The following is a 14,012-nucleotide window of genomic DNA, read 5'->3' as shown; positions in this document are numbered from 1 at the left end:
TTGTCGCCACAATAGTGGCTATGGCCATAAGATCAGCTCGACTTTAAGTTGACTGCAGGCGGGGGTCCATTCCCTTGCTCGTTCTCATGTCCGCCTTCACGGTTGGTATTAGCATAACGCGGGTTGCGGTTCTGCCTCGGGGGTCTGCCGGCCATTTCCTACAGATTGCAAGTTCTAAGAATTTGTTGTACGAGTAAAGTTCATACAATAGATTGTGCTGAAATAAATTGAAATCAATTAAACAAGTAGAACAAATTTTTATTGATTTCTAAAAAAAGAACATGGCCAATCTAAAGGAAATAAAAGTCGTACTGAATAAAATAGCAACAACGGAAAAAGTAAAATAATAAAAAAGAAAATTCTCAGAATATCAAAAATAGGACAAAATATAGAGTCAAATATATGAAAATAATTAAAAATTCGAAAATATCCAAAAACAAATAGAAGGATATGTTGGCGGGTTGACACGTTGACTCGGCCGAGTTGACTCGCTGGGTTGACTCTCCGAAGTATGGTCGGAGCAAAGGAGTGTGTCGGCGAAGGGGTCAAGATCACGGAACCGGTGGTGGCACGGCCAGAATCGGTCGGAAAGCTACTTAATTTGGTCGGAACTCGCGAGAAATCGGTTGACTCACTTGAAATTGGGCGTTTCTGATTGGTTGATCCGATCCCAACATTGATTCTTGGGAAAAGTTACCCATGGATAGTAGATTGGTTGGGTAAAATGAATTGAAAATCGGAGTAGGATTGGTAGGGTAATTGGACAAAATAATTTTCGGTTTTAGGGTTCATACGCAAATTTCGTAGATCTGAAATTTCAGGTTTTACACGAACAGTAAATATGAAATTGATTGAGGGCTTTAGTTCGTTTTATTGAGACGATTCTGGAACGGGTCTCCGATCGAAGAAAGGGTACCGGAAACGGCCGGAATAGGCGGAGAACGCGGCGGCGCGCTAAGGCGCTGTTTGGCCAAAATTTTCCCGAAATTTTCCGAATTTTTTTTTTTAAAACTCGATTTTTTCGTTTTTTTTTCCACTCGGATTATGAACTTGGCGGCTCTGATACCACTAAAATGTCACGCCCCGAGACCGGGGTTAGTAGACACCGGCGTTGTTTATCAATCACACAATTAAAAACAACCAGCCTCGCAGCACAGTATAAACCGAAAACTAGTTTATTATTCATAATTTCTCAAAAACTTATGTCTTTACAACTGAAATAACTAATGCGGAAGCGTCTTACATAAAATTGAAAGTAAAATAACATAACTAAACTAAATCGCAAAATTCACCATCCCCAAAATTGTTCAGATTCTTCTTCTTCAACCTGTTCATTCGGATTTATCTGGGAAAGTGTGTAAGGGGTGAGTATTTTGGGAATACTCAGTAAATGGGGGACTTTGAACACAACACAACAATTTTTATAACATTTTCGAAACATACATATCAATACAACATGCTTTTCATAATCATAATCATATCATAATAACATAACAACACTGCGATTTTTCACCTTTCATGGTTTACTGATATCAGCCCCTAAGTTTTAATCCTCTAAGGGGGCGAGGCCATAAAACAGTTCTATCACACTGTTAAGGGCCATATGTGGGGACCCGGGCTCTAATTCTTTTTCTTGGGATTAAATGGATCGTTATTATAAAACATGGGTCAAATTTTCGCTTTTTACATAAAAACACCTGTAACCAAACAAGCATACATTCTTTATTTAATTTACAACATACAACATACAATACATGTCTTATTCTGTATGTTCTCAACTAACCAGTAATAAAAGACAGTACATAATAAAAGACAACTACTGGTCCATCTGCTATGCCCGTGATCTCCACGCTAACACGATCATCTCTGTCTCGACCCAGATCCTGCCCCACCTGTTGTTATGCACACATACAGACATAACAACAGCCGGAAAACCGGTGAGAACAAATCCCAGTATAGACATGTATACATGCAGTAAAACAATCTAAAACATGCAACATGCTAATATGAATGTCATTCATATAAAATCATGCAATGCAAGTCTAATCATGTCTAGATGCGACTCGACTAGAACTCTAGGGATCTCGTTGTGAATTAGACGTCACTGTCTGTCACCTACCCTCCCAATCGAGGTGCTGTACGTCTTATTCCTAGACTTCGGCCTGATCTGTATCCGCGTCTACAATAGGGGCGGTGATCTTCCCCTAAGCTGTGATATCGCCGAACGTTTAGTAGTCTGCCTGATCTCCAGACTGTCCTATCTTAATGCATGAATACACAATCTGTAAACAAGCATAATCATTCTAATGCAATGCCACATGATCTGTAAACAAAGCATAGCAAGATTTGTATACAAGTTCTATAAACAATCATAATCATATCAAGATATAATCAATAAAACAAGTATGTGATTTTGGTTGGGAAACTCAAATGTGATCTCATTTGAGTCGTAAGTCCCCAAACAAAACATGTACTATACCTTTCGTCGCACAGTTGCTGTCACGGTTGACACTACGAATCTGAAATGGAAATGTTGATACAAAATCTATCAATCTCTTATCTAATCAACACATATCCAAGTTACTACGTGATCTCGATACAATTTGACGGCATAACGACGTATATTCTTAACACCGGTCAATCCAATCTCAACAAATATCACACATATACCATCCTCAATTCACGATCGAATCAAATACACAACACCATATTCAAAATCGATACCTCTTATTCCTACACATGCTGAAATTCATAAGAAATGCGTACGACGTCCTTTCTTGGTTCTAGTTTCGATTATAAACTCATAATCCTTACTAGACTATCTAAATATAGTCATAATAGCATTTCCCTTACATGAGCTTCTTGAAACATGTTAGAACGGAATAAAAAGTGTACCCTTTCAACGCCTTCGACGCAAGGAACAAGAATCTCAACTCGGAACTAAATTCGGATAATCGAATCTTGTAAAACTAGCAAAGAAGGCTTGCAAGAACTTACTGAATTCCCTTGGAGGTGTCTCGGTTATCAGCTGCGTGAAATGAAGGAAACGAAGACACCTAATAGATATTGCATGAAACTCCACACATGGCTATGTCTTTTTGTAACACGCAATACCGCGGGTGCAGTAACGTAAGGAGCGCGGGTGCGCTATGGCTTCGGCAGAACTTTTATTTTTCACAAGTGATGACCGCGGGTGCGGTCATGTAACTACCGCGGGTGCGGTCTCAGCACCGCGGGGGCGGTCTAATTCTACCGCGGGTGCGGTGTGGCTACGGGAATGTTACTAATTTTCTGCCCATTGCACCGCGGGTGCGGTGCTTACAAGCACTGCGGGTGCGCTATAACTTCGAATTACAATGGCATAATTCTACATTTTACGCCAAACTTCTTCATCTCTTATTTCTTATCTTTATACACATTGTTCATAACATATCTCTCAATTCAGAATGATCACTCGGTGTTCTGGGCATTACACCATATGTTGGAATTCCACCCATTTTCAGGGAATCCTCACAGTGCCAATTCAAAAACGTACCAACTTTCGTAAAAACATATAGACAAAACGACGGTACTCGACCGCATTTTTAAACCAAAAACCGAAATCTTCATATGCATAAAACCGAAATTTAAAACAGCCCACTTACCTTGAATTCTTGATGAAAAAGAAACGTTAATAGCTAAGATTGCTTGCACAGGAATTTTCGAAATTCCTACTTCTCTGGCTGGACGGCAGCAGCGCTTCGCTGTACTCGAAAATCCTAAGGAGACTAGGGGGGATTCTCGAAAATTTGGAGGAGAAAGAGGTGTGATTTTCGAATACAGGGCCCTCCTATTTATAGGGGTTGGCTGCTATCGTGATCGAGTGATATCGCGATGAAATCTGGCTTAAATCTTTTATCTCAAATCGTGATCTATCCGTGATATGTTCAAAAATTAAATCTTTTATCCCATACAAATTTCGAAATTTGATAATAATCTGATATGATCCCGATTGTACAGAATCCCGGGTTTTACATTTTACACTTGTTGAGTTGTGTCAGTAATTGACCGAGAGTGGACGGTCAAGTGTTTATGTTATGTTGACTAGATTGATTCATCTTTTTTTGACATTACATGTGCCTACTGCCACTATTGAGCGGGCTTTTTCAGCAATGAAGCATGTGAAGACGGCACTTCGCAATAAAATGGAGGATGACTTTCTTGCCGATTGTTTGACACTCTATATTGAACGAGATTTAGCTAAACATATTGATGTAAATTCTATTATTGATGAATTTTATGTTTTAAAATCTCGTAGGGCACAACTTCGTTGAACGATATAATGTAAATTTTTTTTAATAATATATAACTTATCATATTGAGTTCAAGCCCCCCCAACTTTTATTCCTGGATCCGTCCCTGACGACGTGCATCAATATGTACGCTGTTAATATTGTTGCCCTACTGAAATAACGGTGTGCATCAAAAGCACGCTGCGGAAAGTAATATCTGCAGCGTGTATTTTATGTGTGATGTAAATATTATATACTTTCCGCAGCGTGCTTTTCACGCGCGCCGTTAATAACATATACATTAACGGTGTGCATTAAAAACATACTGTGGAAAATAATATTTTATACTATTCGCGGCGTGCAAAAATGTGCGCTGTTAATACTCTATGGGTGTGTTTGGTTGAGTGGATTAAATAAGGATATATTAATAGTCAAATATTTATCGTTAAATTTTAAGTTGTTTTAATAATCATTTTGACCTGATTTAAGATCCAATTTTATTGATAACTATTTGATTGATAAAATTGGATCTTAAACCGGGTCAAAATGATTATTAAAACATCTTAAAATTTTAACGATAAATATTTGACTATCAATCTATCCTTATTTAATTCACTCAAGAAATTTTAAATTAGCGACGGTTTTGTCCAAACCGACGCCATTTTAATCCGCGACGGTATAAAAATACACTGTCGCTAAAACCGTCGCTAATTGCCGTAAATCAGCGATAGTTATATATAAACTGTCGCTAATACCGACGGTTGTTGGAAAACCGTCGGTAATAGTGTTCCACTCTTTTTCTTTCTCATACGATTTAAATTTCGATTTAGGTAATTTTTTGTTTCAATTTTTGGTTAATTTTTTAAGTGTTTTAATTATGATTATGAGTTTATTTATCATAGGTGTATTGTATTTTTTTAAAAAAATTTACTAAATTATAAAAGTAATATTTTTTTTATTTTTACGCAGATTTTAAATACCGTCGTTACAGTTACAAACCGTCGCTAAATTTAAATACCGTCGTTACGGTTTATAAACCGTCGCACATTAGCGATAGTTTCGTCTGTTTTAAACCGTCGCTAATTAGCGACAGATTTGTCACAAACCGTCGCTAATATTTAGATGTTTTTCTAACATTAACGTCTTACATTGCACGCTGCGGATAGTGTATTAACGGTGTCCATAAGCACGCCGTTGATAATATTATTAACAGCGTGCACAATGTGCGCCGCGGAAAGAGAATTTACACGCTGCGAAAAGCCATTTTTGTTGTAGTGTCTCCTACCATTTTAAATTAAAATACTAATTTATTCTATATTTTATTTATCATATGCATCGCGTGTGACATTTGGTAGCTAAAATAATGATGAGATATGTTGTTATATAATTATAACTTTTTTATTATTATTTTTTAAAAAAAGAGTATGACACGATATTATTTATAGTATGGAAATTGTGAAAACCGATTCAAACTCTAATAATAAATATGAAGTTTCTCTGTGTTGGTGTGTAAAATGTATATTGTATATGAAATATGAGAAATGTTAATGCACAATTTGCAAGTCGCATCCATCCACTTTTTTCAAACTATAATCAAATTTTATATAATTTATGCAAACCAAATTCATTTAATTTGATATGTCGACGGTTTATAACTCATAACCCGATTCATTTTATGTGATATGTCGACGTTTTATAACTCATATAATACTAAGATATTAAATTTAAGATATGATACTAAAATCTTGAATGTACCCTATATTAATTATAATCATACGTATCCCCATTTTCAGTAACATCTATTTTTCTTATATTATATTTTTCATTAATTTTAAAAAAAAATAATATATACAAAAATTTTATAGAAGAAGATAATGCCTAATAAGACGGCTGAATTTTTTTGACTACATATTTTTGGAGTACAAGTATATGTAACAAGGCTATAAAAAATTAGCCCGGGTGACACGTTCTTTTGTCATTGTCACATAGTGACGTGATCCAGCCAGTAAATAAGATGAGTTGGGTCGAGCAATCCATCGAATCTTGATATGAAGTTGATGAGGAAAAAAAGTTGTATTGATGTCCTGAACACAGAAAAACAAAACAAACTCGTGATTGGGAGCCGGAAGGGTGTATAGCGTGGTCACTCCGATGCTTAAGTTAGCAGGTTGAAAATGAAGAAAACCAGGTGAAAATTTTACCGAGAAATAAATGCCACTAGTGTGTATATGTGTGAATATATGTCATATATGTGAATGAAATAAATTCAAAACAAACCAGCTATTTATAAGAAGGAAAATAATGATTTTTCCTTGTTCTCGGTGCCTACTTACCACTTATATTTGCCACCTACATAAAGTTCATGTCACGCCGTTTCGACTTTTTAATTATGTCAAATCAGTAAGATATTTTCAGGCGCGTTTATCGATATAAGATATCATCTGCTCCCGTACTCGAGTGCGATATTATTATCGAGGTATCCCGAATAGAGAGTCGTCACCAGGGAATTCGCCCGAGGGCTCGGGCCTCTGGTTGCCTGGGTAAATAACATCCCGAGAACTTTCTTTACCATGATCCAAGTTGTCAATTTATTGTCTCGGGTTATCCATGATCCGGACTCTTCTGAAAGTATGACACTAGTTTAATACATCTTAATTGATAGAAAAAAATAAAATAAACAGAGAGTAACAACCCCAAAAAAAGCCATCGAACACGTCTGTTTGACTATTTTAAGGGGTAGGTATATGTATATATAATATTTTTTTAAAAAAAACATAAATTTCAAGGTAACTAGCCAGTGCTTTGCTGGTATTTGACGCCTTACTAAAGAAAGCTGATGAAAACATGCATCTTGTCTTAATTATGACGGAATTTTTTTTATAATAATATGTTTAAAAGTCTAGGTGTTGAATATAATAGAGTACTGTTTTCTCGCACTCAAAGCGTAGTAGAATTTTAAAATTTTTGTTTCGATGTTTGAAACTTTCCTTAGGCGTCGTATGAATTTAAATATCCATATGGTGTTTAGAATTGTTACTTTTTGTGTATTTAACGCTGACTCCAAACCATTTCGGATTTTAAGCAAAAATAGTCCTTTTTATATTTCCTTTCGAATGGATCTCCCTCCTTTGATCGTTAAATTAAGTCCACGATTTGAGACTGTATTCCTTGTTTGGATCGCACTAGAGATCTCAAACAATTTCTACATTGATACTAGGACACTAGAATTTCAGAAATCCGAAGTCGGTACGATGGAAACGGGGCGGTGGCGTTGAGAAATTCTCGGCCGAAATTCTTTCCAAAACGTGGAGATGTTGGCCGAAACTTTTGAGGGATGAGATGAGGGTTGTTCAGAGAATCATCAAATGATCATTCATCTGTATGAATAGACATCTTCATGTCACTGATGCTAAATTTGTTGAATTACCGTCGACATATACATATATATATATATATACATATATATATATATACATATATATATATATATATATATATATATATATATATATATATATATATATATATATATATATATATATATCAGTAAGATGTGTCAACTTGATTCACACCTCCAATAAGAAGTAATAATTTTTAATAAAAAAATATTATTTTTCACTCAAATCAATATATATTACACAATATACTTTTGAAATAAAAAATAATATTTTCATTCAAATCAGTTACACAATTTTTCTTGATAATGTAACCAACAATTAATGATACTTTCACAATGAAATATAATACTTCGAACATAAAAATAAAAAATAAAAAAAATACATGTGTCGAGTGAGTCGGAGATCCGTATCACAAATTTGACAAGCGAATATTTCTCAGAAGACTTATATATATAAAATTTGAAGTTAATAGCGCAAGTCAAATAAAGAGATTAGAAATTTAATCTCTTAAAAACATATCACAATAATGTTTTATCATATTTTATTTAAATAATGTATAAATGTAAACTCAAAAAAATGTTGTTTCAAAAAAACATTTTTTTAAATACATAATTTTTAACCAACATCACTAACAAAAGGATTACATATTAAAAAATGGGACACTGTAAAAAAATGTATATAACGGTGATTTTTAACTATGCTTTATTCAAGTAAATCATAAATATAAACCACATAAAAAATGTTAGTTGAAAATAACTTTTATTTAAAAACATAAATTATTGCCTTATTGTTGTAAAATAATCAATGAAAAAGAAGATAAAATGTGATGACAAACAAAATAAACTATACACAATCTAATTAATGAGGACATAAAAAAAATACTAAAGAAACTTCAATTTTCAACAATCGGCTATTTCTAAACTTTAATTAATTTAATTTACATAATCAAAAACTAAATCAAAAAAATCTAAATCATTAAATAAGAAGAGTAGGTCTCATGTGAGACCGTCTCACGGATCTCAATATGTGAGACTGGTAAACTCTGCTCATATTCACAATAAAAAGTAATACTCTTAGCATAAAAAATAATATTTTTCATAGGATTATTCAAATAAAGATCTGTCTCACAAAATACGATTCGTGAGACCGTCTCACACAAGTTTTTGCCAAATAAGAAATAACATGTTGTAATGTGGACAGCCATAACAAAAGACGAAACACTAATAAACATACATATTTTTAAAAAACAATTAATAAATATAGAATTAAAAATTCACGTATAAATTACATATTTATATAATATATGTGTGTGAATACAAATATATGTATATATAACACTATCTACTGATTGCGTGGTGGTTCTCACCGGAAATTTTTTTATCTTGAATTCAATATATCTATTATATATATATATATACTATCTCTCTATTATATATATATAACTATATACTTAAATAGGGGTAGTATGAAAATAATAAAAATTCTTTGGCTTCACTCATATATAAAATTATTACTATATATATTGTACACTCATGTGAAATGTGGTACACTCATAGAAATTAGAATAACTAGGATCTGACACAAAAAAAAATGACGCTGGGAACCCAAATTCCCTTAGATATATATATATATATAAAACAAAAGTACGTAACAATATCACAGTGGCGGCGGCATTCATTGATTAAAGTCAAGGTGTTGAATTTAATCTATCGAGTATCGTTTTCTCGCATTCAAAACACAGCAAAAGTTTAAAATTTTTGTTTCGCCGTTTGAAAAGTTCCTTAGGCGTTGTATGAATTTAAATATTCATAAGGTGTTTAGAACTCTTACTTTTTGTGTATTTAACTATGACTCCAAACCAATCCGGATTTTAAGCAGAAATAATCTTTCTTATATATTCTTTCGAACGGATCTCTCTTTTTTGATCGTTAAATTAAGCCCATGATTGGATGTTGTATTCCTTGTTTGGATCGCACTAGATGTAAGGATCGTGTATCGTATTATCGTAAATCATAACTTGATTATCGATAATTCATGAGATTTTTATATTATTAGAGAAAATATGTTTTGATAATGAATGATTGTAGTAGTAATTGAATTGTGTTTGAAGAATATGCTAAACTGCAGTATAAAAGTGACATATATTACGATTTTCAAGATAATTATCTGGATATTAGTTCAAATGAAATGAAATCAATTTCATTAGAAAGCTAATACATAGTACTTGAATTTTTACGTTTTGATTTTTGTCCAAATCCATTTGAAAATATGGGCAAAATCACCCCGAAATATATCGTATGCATTGAAGTTCCTACACTGACACATTTTGGGAGAATGAGCATAACATTCACGTCCGATATCCAAATCGAGTGAGGTCAGTGGCAAATGAAAACTTAAGACATAGATCTACAATTTCATGTTGACCAATTTTGCCAATTCAAAACCTAGCGTTCTAGACAGAACATGGCGTTCTAGGGCGCTACTTCTCGTGCGCCCCAGTGCGGCAGTATCAAGGTTTGTGGACAGAACCCGGCGTGTTGGGGCTGTCATGTCCGGCGCGCTAGGGCATCGCTTTCGAAAAAAAGTTGGAAACCGAATTCTATCGTAAAAATCTACCTTGAAACGTTGTAAAAACTAGAAAAAAAATTATATATTCGGAATCCTCGCTTCGAGAGCGTTCTTTTGAGGTAAGCTTCTTCTTGATTCAGAACTTTTATTTCTTGAATCGCTAAAATAGCATGTAGTTGAAGTCGAGATCAAAATATGCGATTGAATAACCGACAAGAATCTTCTGTTCAAAGTCGGAATTGAATTATATTATGATTTCAATTTGATATGAATTTTCAAAGTTTCAAAGGATTTTTGGAACTTGAATTGTTGATTTTCATTGAATTCATTGAGTAAAATGAAGATGTTGATTATGTAGATAGCATTTATATATTGAAATCTTAAAGCTACATTGATTGGAAACGAAGAATTAAGGTATGTTACGACCGAGAACATACAACAGGTACTTGTGTCATTATATGTTTGATTGATTTGACTGAGAATATGTATCTATATGCCTTACTTGTTGAGTTGATGTGGCATAGATGATATTCATGATTGGTATATCGATGTATAATATAAATATTTTGGTAACACGCATCATTTTATTCATATATCGATACATGACATGCACGTTGAGCTATGATCCTTGGATACCTTTATATCATTGGATTTGATTCTGGGGTTTGTGAGCATGATGCTATGTTTGACATTGTGTGACCCTTAAAACATAGTCATTCGTGGCCCGATGATCGATGATTGAGATTTGAGATTTGATGACGCTTTGCCAAAGCTATATATGATCAACCCTTATACTTGATTGAGGCAGGTGTGTCAACGCGAGCATTGATTTAATAGCGATTCGATTGGTTCTGATATATGCTCAGTGGATGGGCATTTGACCTGATATCCCCACGACATGCATGCATTGCATATCATATATAATTGTGTAGACACATGTTGTATATATTATGGTTGTTACATACGGAGATTGTGCTTACCCCCAAGGGGGGCTGTTGTTGTCTTTCTGTGTGGACAATGACAGGTATTCCAGGTTATCAGAAGATCGGAGATGGTACTTCTGGATGGAGTCACATCTGAGTGGAGGTTCAGTGGTCTATCCTAGTGTATATATGTATCTATATACAGGAGCATGTCCCGATGATATGAGTTGTATATAATTGATTTTGATTATGTGTGGGCTTGTTTTCTGATGTAATATATTTATATGAGACTTTCTTATATACTATTTATTAGTATCATAATTATGGTTATCACATTTTGGGCTCATTGTAAATAAATATTTTACTCGTTTTTTGCTGTAATTAATTAATCTTAATCAAATTACATTGTAATAACAATTAGGAGTTAAGGACCTCACACTAGAGATTTCAAACAATTTCCACGTTGATACTAGGACACAAGAATTTCAGAAATCCGATTCGGTGCGATGGAAACGGAGCGGCGGCATTGAGAAATTCTCGGCCGAAATTCTTTCCAAATGTGGAGATGTTGGCCGAAACTTTTAAGGGAGAAGATGATGGTTGTTTAGTGAATTATCAAATGATCACCCATCTATATGAATAGACATCTTCATGTTCTTACCACTGAAACATGACGTTTACATCAGAGATACTAGTCCTAAGCTCTATTGATATTTATCCTAATTTTAGGTGGTTGATTCGATATGGAACTTATTTAGAATATATGGTAAATTGAGAGGCAGACTTCACGGTTACTCTATTATATATTTAAAGACTTTATTTATGCAGCTTGCATGAGTGTATATATAAAGTAAATATCATAATTGGATAAAATCGTAAAATATTATTAACATAATATCATTTTTACATTAGAGTCAATAAAACACAAGCCCCAAGTTGACTAGTTGAGCAATTACTCTAACATAATTATAATTTCGAAATAACTTTACTTTTTTTATTTTATTTTAAATATTCATTTTGTTAGGTTCTATTTGGCAATGAATAGATGTTTCATGTTTGAGTTAACAACCGATGAAACTGTTTTTTTTTTAAATCGAAACTGATCAGTTGAGTAATTTTATATGAAAGTGTGGTAAAAAAATCGAGCTGATATATCAAAATTTTTATCAAACTGATAACAAATCTTGTAAACCGATAAAAGATGTGTGTGTCGTAACTAATTGTGCAAAAACATATAGAACACATAAGTTTGTTTCTGGAAGTTCGAAAATCAAAACCATCATGTATTCTACTTCTATACTAATTCGAATTAAAAAAATTGATCCGTGAGACGGTCTCACATGAGACTCACTCTAAAAAAAAAAAGAAATTGATTGACTTGAAGACATCAGGATCATGCATGGAAAGTTCATATGGCGCATGCTGCACGCCCGTGATCCATGGTCCATATTTTATTTATCACAAAATTTCATGTGAGTCAGTCTGACGGATTAATTTTGTTAGACGAGTATTTTATTTGGATTACTCATAAAAAAATATTATTTTTTGCTAACAATATTATTTTTTATTATAAATATGAACAATGTTGAAACATCTAACGAATAAATATATGTTAGACCGTCTCATAAGATACTTTATTCTAAACTTATCATGATGAATCCATGAAAGAAAAAAAATTACGGTGATTTTATTATTATGTCATGAGTACGAGGAGGACTGATGAGTTTTACTAAAACGTACGTCCCTCTAACCCTCTAACACATAATCTAATTTTGTCTTGTTGGCAGACATATTCGTTTGATAATTAATGGAGATTTTCAAAAGCTATGCGTACAAGTTAAGTTTTTTTTTTTTTTTTTTTTTTTTTTTTTCCCATCCGTCAAAGTTGGCTAAAAAATACTTTTTACATAAAAAATAATATTTTTTACTTAAATCAACATATATTATTATACAATATACTTTTGATATAAAAACAATAATTTTCATTCAAATCAATATATGTTACACATTATTTCTTGATAATGTAATTAAGAATAAATGAAAATTTCACAATAAAAAATAATATTTTGGATATAAAAAAGTAATACTTTTCACGTGTCGGGTGAAATCAAGGAATGAGGCAGAGTATTGGCGGCAAAAAAAGGTTTATTCATCTGCACTCGAAAGCAAGAAACATAACTCCTCATTACTATTTTTTTTTTGTGGTTTCGAGGGTTTCCTCATCTCACCTCCTTGGTATCAGAAAAGATTTCATAACAAACAGCAGCTAACATCCTACGACTAGTAGCTCCGTATCACAAGAGTTATATATATATAATTTCAAGCTAATAGCAAAAAGAGATTAGAAATTTATAAAATCTGAAAAAACAGATCACAAAAATCTTATCATACTTTATTTAAATAATTTATAAATGTAAACTTTAAAAATTTTGGTTCAATTTTTTTTTTAAAACACATAATTTTAACCAACATCACAAACAAAAGTATTACATATTAGAAAATTTAAAACTCTAAAAAATGTATATAACAGTTATTTTTAATTATGTTATATTCAAGTAATTCATGAATATAAACTACATAAAAAAATGTTAGTTGCAAATAACTTTTATTTAAACACATAAGTTATAGCTCATAAATCATAACCTTATTTTAAAATAATCAATGAAAATGAAGATAAAATGTGATGACAACCAAAATAAACTATACACAATCTAATTAATGAGGACATAAAAAAAATCAATAAAACACTAAAGAAACTTCAATTTTCAACAATAAGTTATTTCTAAACTTTAATTAATTTAATTTACATAATCAAAAACTAAATCAAAAAAATCTAAACCATTAAATAAGAA

The sequence above is a fragment of the Primulina eburnea genome, chromosome 14, assembly GCF_022965805.1.
Source record: "Primulina eburnea isolate SZY01 chromosome 14, ASM2296580v1, whole genome shotgun sequence".
Lineage (NCBI taxonomy): Eukaryota > Viridiplantae > Streptophyta > Magnoliopsida > Lamiales > Gesneriaceae > Primulina > Primulina eburnea.
Note: the sequence above shows the minus strand (reverse complement) of the source record.